The following is a 10320-nucleotide window of genomic DNA, read 5'->3' as shown; positions in this document are numbered from 1 at the left end:
TATACATATAAAATATATATAATACGTAATCATCCTTTTGGCTCGTTATATATAATTTTATATTTTATATACATTATACAGAATTATACATGTGTATATGTATAGTATATATTATATATGTTAATTATATATTATATATGTGTATATATGATATGTAAATATATGTGTTTATATACATATATATACATATATATATCTCCTTTTTGTTCTGTTTCTGTCTCTTTGGGGAACTCTGACTAATATGTAATAGTTCTTTACATTCTGGACACAACTCTAATCAGATATGATTTACAAATTTTTTTTAGTACCGGATTATCTTTATTTTCCCCCCAAAGAAAAAACAAGGTAAAATTTTTAATTGAAATTTGTACTGAGACAACTGTAGATTCAGATGCAGTTATAAGAAATAATGCCAAGAGATCAAATTAACCTTTTTCCAGTTTACCCCAGTGACAATGTCTTGCAAAACTGTAGTACATATGCTACAGAACTACAATGTCACAACCATGATACTGACATGGACACAGTCTGCTAATCTTATTCAGATTTCCCCATTTTCACTTGGACTTGTTTGTGCATGTGTGTACTTATTTGTATGTAATATTATCACGTGTATAGGTTCATGTGCATGCATACCTCATTTTATTGTGCTTTGCTTTATTGGGCTTTGTAGATATTACATTTTCTACAAATTGAGGTTTGTGGTAACCTTGTGTCCAACGAGTCTATTGGTGCCATTTTTCCAACAGCATTTGCTCACTTAGTATCTCTGTGTCACATTTTGGTAATTTTAATAATATTTGATTTTTTTCATTATTATTATATTTGTTATGATGATCTGTAATCAGTGAGCTTTGAAGTTACTCTTGTAATTGTTTTGGTGTGCCATGAACCATACTTATATAAGGCGGTGAGCTTAATCAACAAATGTTGCGTGTGTTTTGACTGCTCCACTGACTGGCCATTCCCCTCTCTCTCTCTCCCCCTCTCCTCAGGACTCCCTATTCTCTCACACAAAACAATATTGAAATTGAGCCATTTAATAACCTACAACTGCTTCTTTTTTTAAATATTATTTATTTATTTATTTATGAGAGAGAGAGATAGAAAGAGAGAGAGGAGCAGAGGGAAAGGGACAAGCAGACTCTGTGCTGACTGAGCCAAAACCAAGAGTCAGACACTTAAGTGACTGAGACACCCAGGCACCCCCTACAACTGCTTCTAAGTGTTCAAGTGAAATAAAAAGGTGGAAATGATTAAGCTCAGTGAGGAAGGCTTGTCAAAAGCAGAAATAGGCTGAAAGCTAGTCTTCTTGCAAGAAACTTAGCCAAGGTGTGACTGCAAAGGAAAAGTTCTTGAAAGAAATTAAAAGCACTACTCCAGTGAACACATGAATGATAAGAACATGAAACCACCTTATTGCAGATATGAAGAAAGTGTTAGTGGTCTGGATAGAAGATCAAACAGCTACAACATTCCTTAACCCACAGCCTAATCCAGAGCAAGGTCCTAACTTTCTTCAATTCTGTGAAGGCTGTGAGAGGTAAAAAAGCTGCAGGAGGAAAGTTTAAACCAGACATTGGTTCATGAAATTTAAGGAAAGCTGTCTTCATAACAGAAAAGTGCAAGGTGAAGCAGCGAGTGCTGATGTAAAAGCTGCAGCAAGTTCTCCAGAAGATCCAGCTGAGATAGTTCATGAAGGTGGTCACACTAAACAAGATTTTTAATGTAGATGAAACATCTTCTATTGGAAGAAGATGCCATCTAGGACCTCCATAGCTAGAGAGAAGTCAATGCCTCGCTTCAAAGCTTCAAAGGACAGGCTGACTCTCTTGTTAGGGGCTAATAATGCAGCTAATGATTTCAAGGTGAAGCCAATGCTCATTTACCACTCTGAAAATCCTAGGGCCCTTAAGCATTATATTAAATCTACTCTGCCTGTGTTCTACAGATGGAATGGCAAGGCCTGGATGACAGCACACTGGTTTGCAATGTAGTGTACCAAATATTTTAAGCTCACTGTTTGAGACCTACTGCTCGGGGGAAAAGCAATCCTTTTAAAATATTACTGGTCAGGGGTGCCTGGGTGGCTCCGTTGGTTAGCCATCTGCCTTGGGCTCAGGTCATGATTCTGGAGTTCCAGGATTAAGCCCTGAGTCAGGCTCCCCACTCAGCGGGGAGTCTGCTTCTCCCTCTGCACCTCTCCCTGTTCATGCTCTCTCTCTTTCACTTTCTCTCAAATAAATAAATAAAATAAAATATTACTTGTCATTGTCAGTGAATGCACCTGGTCACCCAGCAGCTCTGATGGAGATGTACAAGATGAATGTTGTTTTCATGCCTGCTAACACATTCTGTACCCATGGATCAAGGAGACATTCAAATACATTATTTAAGATTTCTCAAATAAATAAATAAAATCTTTAAAAAACAAACAAAAAACCAGAGAGACAAATCCAATATTTGAATATGAAAATACTATATAAAAAAAGCAAAATTATTTGAAAGAATATACCAAAATCCAAAATCTATCATTCACACTATCCAGGATTAGGATACAAACCAAATTACTCAACATAATTAGCAGTGGAAAAATGTGACCAATTTCCAGTAGAAGATAGTAATAGGAAAGAAACCATAGGTGACCCAGATGCTGCCACTAGCAGACCAGCATACTAGCATACCTGTTTTTAACTATGTTTGACTACACAAAGAAAATATGTCATGCTGACTGGAAAGATACGAAATTCAGGAAAGGTAACAATTTAAAGAAAACAAATAGAAATTCCAGAACTACACAACACAATGTGTGAATTTTAAAGAACAATAGGATAGGGTAAAAGGACAATGGAGATGATTCCCCCAAAATTTCAAAAGTCAGTGAGCTTAAATATATCTCAATAAGAAGGACCCAATCTAAAAAACAAAGACAAAACCTGAAAATACAACTAGAATCTTAAGAATCTGTGGGACAAATTCAAAAAGTCTTATACACATGGAGACACAGATGTGGAGGAAAGAGAGAATGGGGCAGAAACAAAATTTTTTAATGATGTGAAATTTCCTGATACCATACACAAAAATTAATTTGAGGTAGACTACAAAACTAAAGGTAAAAGCTAAAATTATAAAGCTTTTTAAAGAAAATATTGGAGACTATTCTTTGACTTGAGCTAGAAAGTCTTAGAGAATGAAAGAAACTAAAGAAACTAGAAACTAAGGAAACTACTCAATTACTTTAATAAAACTAAGGAAAATAAATAGATTTGATCAGACTTATAAACTTCTGATCTTAAATAAGTAGATATATAAAGAATGTCTATAACTAAATAATAACTTTTTAAAAAAACAAGTAACTCATTACAAATGGGAAAAAATTAAATACACACTTAACAAAAGAAGATGTACTTTTTTTTTTTTAAGATTTTAGTTTTTTACAGTAATCTCTGCACCCAACATAGGGTTCAAACTCACAACTCCAAGATCAAGAGTCACATGCTCTACTCACTGAGCCAGTGAGGTGCCCCAAAAGAAGACCTAGTATTAATCATTAAGCACATCAGGAAAATGCAAATTAAACCCACAATGACATATCTCTACATAGCAGCCAGAATGGTCAAAATTAAAGGGAAAAAACATATATACAAATTATTTTAAAACAGGAACTGATAACACCAAATCCTGGCAAAGATATGAAGCAAAATCTTTTATGTTGTGAGAGTATAAAATGGCACCACTACTTTGGGAAAAGATCTGGCATTCAAAAAAAAAAATCTGAACATACATTTTCTGTGATGCAGAAATATCATTTTTATGCATTTACACAAGAGGAATAAAAACCTGTGTCCTCAAAAATAGTTTCTCATAGCATACATCATAGTCAAAAATTGGACACAGCCAGTTGCCTATTGATAAGAGCATACAGATCACCAACTGTGGTGTATTCACACAATGGAAAATGACAGCAAAAAAGGAGCACATTACCTATCTAGTCAGCAACATGGATGAATCTCAAAAAACTATGCTGGGTGCAAGTTCATACTGTGTGATCCCATTTACATGAAGTTCTAGAATAGACAAAATTAATCTATAGTAGAAGAAAAATCAGAATATCACTTGCCTTTTAGGGACAATGGCAAGAATTGACTCAGAAGGGTTGTAACAGAATTTCTGGGGGCACAAGTAATGTTTTATATCTTGGATCAGGGTTTGGGTTACACTGGTTCTTGCATTTACCAAAACTCAGCTAATATACTCTCAAGATTCATGCATTTCATTGCATGTAAATTTTACCTCAATAGGAAAGAAAAAATAACTGTAAATGATTATTGAACTCAGTTAATGATATGCTTGCTCAGGGGGTATTCTACTTATGTCATTTATTTTGAAATGCATCAAATAAATAAGATGAATTGATGAGTAGGTAGAAGATAGATATGAGAAAAAGAAATGTTTTGATAGAATCTAAATGGTGGCTACGCAAGTGCTAACTTTGATACATGTTTTAACTTTAATGTTTATTTGAATATGTCCATAATAAAATGTTAGGGGAAAAAAGGAGAAATATCTTCTGCTGCTACAAGAATGATAGCAATGTTTGCACAGAATGACTTTGACACCACCAATAGACGGTGACCCTAAAATACATTATTCACTACTGTTATACTTAAAAAAAATTGTGATGAGGGTATACAACTATATAACTCCCATATAACTTCTTGTTTTAAAAGTATGAAGATTTAGTCATCATATGCCATTTATCATAAGGACAGAAGAAAAACCTTGGCATTTGCCGGGCAATTGCATTTGAATCTAACTGATTTGTTTCCAAGTGATTAATTTTAGTGTTATTGTCAGCACATGGAGGTCTATTCTAATGTGCTCAGGTCTTTATTTTGAATCTCATTTTTTTCCTTCTGTAAAATAGTAAGGCAGTTTAGCTCAACTAACTTTTTGACTAATGGTATTCTAGGCACAGTGCTAAGTGCTGACTATATAAAATGTATGGAATGTGATTTCTCCCTTCCTAGGGTTCACAGGATAAAAGAGAAATCAACATATGATCTGTAGACAATTCATAGGTAGTAGTAAGTGCCACAGGACAACAGCCTGGAAGAGGGACACATCACCTGGCTGGGTGTAGATAAGGATCATGGAAGTTTCTCTTGGATTCATGTCTGAGCTAGATCTAAATGAAAAGGTGTTAGTTAGCCTTATACAAGGTGACCAAAGTGAAGAGGGTGTCACTGAAAAGTTTCTGGAGACTGTTAGTGAGGACTGGGTGTCAGGCCGAGGAAGAAGTTGGATGTCTCTTCCACATGTATCTCTATGAAAGTGAATTATTGCCAGTCCTCCCAGCCCTACCTACAAAAGTATAAATTGAATTTAGTTAAAAATTGATCAAGAAGTAGAATCTAGACCTTAGTCTGTGATGTGGTTCATGAAATATAAGAACTTCTGAAGCAGCCCTGAGGTTATTAGCAAAACATTTCTTTGCCATTAAGTAAGGAAATGGGCAGAAACATTTATCTACCATAAGTTGTGTAATTAACTGCCACCAGAGGCTGGAACTTCAGCAGTCTTCAACAGTGAATCAAGCAGCAATAACAGAAGTTACTGCTGAGGTAGCAATTACCTACTGTATACTGAGCACCAGTGGGAAAACATGTGTTGCACATAATGTTTTAAAAAATACTGCCCCAGTTAATCCTCACATTCCTATGAGATCAACACTAACCTAGCATGGTTTTTATCTCTACTTTAGAGGAAAGAGAATTAAAACTCAAGGCAAAATAATTTTCTGAAGTTCCCATAACTAGCAAATATCAGCTAAAGTTGTGTGTTTTGACTTCAAAACATTTTCTACCCTGAAAAGCAGCAGGATCCCCCAAATTAGCTGACTATCACGTTCCCCAGGGAAGGTTTCAAAGAAGAAAAAGGAAAGGGAAGGGAAGGGAAGGGAAGGGAAGGGAAGGGAAGGGAAGGGAAAGGAAAGGAAGGAAGGAAGGAAGGAAGGAAGGAAGGAAGGAAGGAAAAAAGAAAAGGGAAAAGAAAAGATTCTGCTTTCCTATTTACCTATATACACAATGAACAAGTGGAATCTGAAATTAGAAGCACAGTGGAATCCAAAATTAGCACTCCCCCAAAATAATACAGATATGAATATAACAAAATCTATGTGAGAAAAACTACATAACTGATGAAAGAAGAACTAAATAAATAGAGAGATAGTCCATGTTCATGGATAAGATAGGAAGACTCAATATTGTCAAAGATTTCAGTTCTTCCCAAACTGATTTATAAGTCAATACTATTCCAATCAAAATCCCAGAAAGTTATTTTGGGGCTTTTGAGAAACTGATTCTCAGGTTTATATGGACAGGAAAAAGACCCAGAATAGTCAACACAATATTGAAAGCTGGAGGACTCATGTTACTCAACTTTAAGACTTAGTATAAAGCTACAGCAATGAGACAAAGCAATATTGGTGAAAGAACGGATAAATACATTAATGGAAAAGATTAGAGAGCCCAGAAATAGACCCACATAAATGTAGTCAACCGATCTTTGACAAAGGAGTAAAGGCATTGTAATTGAGCAAAGAGTCTTTTCAACAAATGGTCCTAGGACAACTGCAAATCATCATTCAAAAACAAAAATGAATATAGACACAGACCTTACACACTTTACAAAAATTAACACAAATTGGATCTCAGGCCTCAGTGTAAAACACAGAACTCTAAAAGTCCTAAAAGGTAACAGGGGGAAATATAGATGATCTTGGTTATGAAGATGACTTTTTATATACAACCTTGAAGACACAATCCATGAAAAAGGTAATTGATAAGCTGGACTTCATTAAATTAAAAATTGTTGCTCCATGGAACGTTACATCAAAAACCTGGGATGTACTGTATGGTGACTAATATAATATAATAAAAAATATATTATTATAAAATAAATAAATAAATATAAATAAAAATTGTTGCTCTGCAAACGGTGCTGTCAAGAGAATAAAAAAAACAAGCCACAGACTGGAAGAAAATGTTTGCAAAACACATATGTTAGAAAGGACTTTTATCCAAAAGATACAGAAAACTCTTAAAATTCAAAAACAAGAAAATAACCTGATTTAAATATGGGTTAAAAGCCTTAAAAGATGCCTCATAAAAGAAGATAGATGGCAAATAAGTATATATGCTGTACACCATATGACATCTGTGAAGTGCGAATTAAAATAACAATATAATACTATTACACATGTATTAGAAGGGCTCAACTTCAGAACACTGACAACACCAAATGCTGCTAGGGTAGGGAGCAATAGGAATGCTCATTCATTCCTGGCAGAAGTAAAAATTGGTGCAGACACTTGGAAGATAGTTTGACAGTTTCTTACAAAACTTAACATCCTCTTAAAACGTGATCCTGTAATCACGCTCCTTGGTACTTACCCAAAGGAGTTGAAAACTTATGTCCACATAAAAAAACTGCACACAGATATTTATAGAAGCTTTACTCATAATTATTCTTAGACTTGAAAGTAAAGATGTTGTTTAGTAGGTGAATGGACAAATAAGCTGATACATCCAGACAATGGGATATTATTTAGCATTAAAAAGTAATGAGCTATCAAGCCATGAAAAGACATAGAGGAAACATAAATGCACATTACTAAGTGAACAAAGCTAATCTGATAAAGCTACATACCATTTGATTCCAATTTTATGACATTCTGAAAAAGGCAAAGCTATGAAGACAGTAAAGAGGTTACTGGTTGCCATAGGTTAGTGAGGAAGAAGGAATGAATCATTGGAGTACAGACAATTTTTAGGGCAGTAAATCTAGTCTGTATGATACTATAATGGTGGGTACGTGTCATTATACATTTGTCCAAACCCATAGAAAGAACACTGAGAGTGAAATCTAAGATTAACTACAGTCTCTGGGTGATAACGATGTGTCAGCATAGGTCCATCCATTGTAACAAATGTACCACTGAGTGGGGGTGAGGGTGTGGGTGGTATTGATAATTCTAGACACTATGGGTATGTTGGGGAGGGTGCGTTTGGGAAATGCCTTCTATTCAAATTTTCTGTGAACTTTGGTCACTCTTTAAAAAAGTAGTTCATTTAAAAAGAGATTTCTCAGAACTTTTGTTGTGGGGTCCTAGTATCTACAACTTTTAAACTACTCTGTGACTCTGATAATCCCATGATTTGCAAATGACAGGCCAAATTGCAATTGAAGCTGAATGTAATCAATCAGAAATTATGAAAGATTCAAATAAAAATTGAATGAAGAGAAGGGCCATATGCACCCCAGTGTTCATAGCAGCATTGTCCACAGTAGCTAAATCGTGGAAGGAGCCAAGATGTCCTTCAACAGATGACTGGATTAAGAAGATGTGGTCCATATATACAATGGAATATTACTCAGCCATCCAAAAGAATAATTACCCAACATTTGCAGCAACATGGATGGGACTGGAGGAGATTATGCTAAGCGAAATAAGTCAAGCAGAGAAAGACAATTATTATATGGTTTCACTCATTTATGGAACATAAGAAGTAGGAAGATAGGTAGGAGAAGAAAGGGAAGAAGGGGGGCTAAAGAGAAGGGGGAATGAACCATGAGAGACTATGGACTCTGGGAAACAAACTGAAGGCTTCGGGGCGGGGGGGGGAATGGGATAGGCTGGTGATGGGTATTAAGGAGGGCACGTATTGCGTGGTGCACTGGGTGTTATATGCAAGTAATGAATCATGAAACACTACATCAAAAACTAAGGATGTACTGTATGGTGACTAACATAACATAATAAAAATTAATTAAAAAGAAAGGAAGTGAATTCAGCTAGAGGTCTGCATGCTGTGCAATGTGCAGGGGCCTCAGGGCGNTAAATGAATAGGCAAAGCGAATAAACAGAAAAGAAATTTTAAAAAAAGAAAAGAAAAAATTGTATGTGGTAACTGGGACATTATGAAGGATAATGATTTAAGGAGAACGGATTCTCCAAAAATCTCATTATGCATTGTCATTCATATCTGAGTCATGTTCAATGTGTGTATGAAAAATGATGTCCTTCTCAAATGATCAAAGTTATAAAAACAAAAGAAAAAGAGAGAGAGAGAGGGATGATGATGTTTGACACTGTTGTTCCATGGACCATACTTTGAGTAGTAAGGTGGTAGACTGTAAGCTCAAAGAGGATGGGGCTTTCTTTGTTTCTATGTACCTGGCATCTCTCATAATTCCTGGCACACAGTAGGTCCTCACACTGTGTCTGTTGAATGAATAAATCTCCCCCTCCTCCAAGAATACCTGGGCCTGAGTAAGGCCTTTTTGTGTGTTTTCCCTTAAATCTGTGTGTATAGCTATGACATAGCTTTGCCAGCATTTATAATAGTATACTCCAGGAGAGCTTTAGCTAGTTTGTTCCTGTTTTCCTTTCATTAATGATAAATTGCCTGAGGGCAGGGACTATATAATTTCCACATGTTTCTCAGTACTTAGAACAGTGCTTAGAACACTGAAGGTACTTAGGAAATGTCTGTTAGATAAATAAATTGTTTGGAAAAACAAAATCTCCTTTTTTATATCCCAAAGCTGCAACTGAGCTTCCACTGCCATGTATTTCCCATATTCTCAGGAGAGTGGATGAAGAGGTGCATATTGAAGACAAAACAGGAATGGGTGTCTGGGAAGGTACATCCCGGAGCAGAAATTCACAAGCAGCGTCATCATTAGATCAGATGCAGGAGCCCAAAGGGCTTTGAAAATGAGGAAATGTCTCCACAGCACTAGACTCAATACATCAGCAGTTGTTATTTTCAACTGGTGCCTTCTGTCATGAAGATAGCTGCTCTGCCAGGTCAGAATTGTTTTGGCCACCTTCAAGGTCATTGTACCTTCCCAGATCTGGCCCTGAATCTAGAAGCTGGCAAATCTGGTTTCTTAAAGTGGATTAAGTGGGCCCCACAGAGAGCTTTGTGTCCTGGCGGCATTCCCAATTCTTACAGCCTAAAGCCCTGGTGATGTTTCTCTGAGGACAGCCACCTCTTTTGTCCGTCTTCGGATTTGAGGCTAGCCCCCTGGACCTGAGCCTTGCACACTACTTCATGCACTCTCGTTGCCCATATCTGCTCTGCTACAACCACAAGCTCTCTGTCATCATCATCTTAAGTGTATTCGGGTAGGGAAGACATAAATTAACCTGTGGCCAAAGTCCAGAATCAGAAATTGACTTCTATATAACTGTCAAAAACAAAAGCAAGAATGAATGAATGAGTTTCTGTTGAAAAGCACTTGAGTAATGAT

General features: G+C 36.1%; 1 pseudogene; it reads right to left on the bottom strand.

Annotated features, from left to right (window-relative positions):
* The window catches only part of LOC109490982, a 19633-nt pseudogene extending 9626 nt beyond the window's left edge, over positions 1-10007 (bottom strand).
* Between the last annotated feature and the right edge of the window lie 313 nt (positions 10008-10320).

The sequence above is a fragment of the Ailuropoda melanoleuca genome, chromosome 4 (genome assembly GCF_002007445.2).
Source record: "Ailuropoda melanoleuca isolate Jingjing chromosome 4, ASM200744v2, whole genome shotgun sequence".
Lineage (NCBI taxonomy): Eukaryota > Metazoa > Chordata > Mammalia > Carnivora > Ursidae > Ailuropoda > Ailuropoda melanoleuca.
Note: the sequence above shows the minus strand (reverse complement) of the source record. Positions and strands in the feature narration are given on the sequence as shown.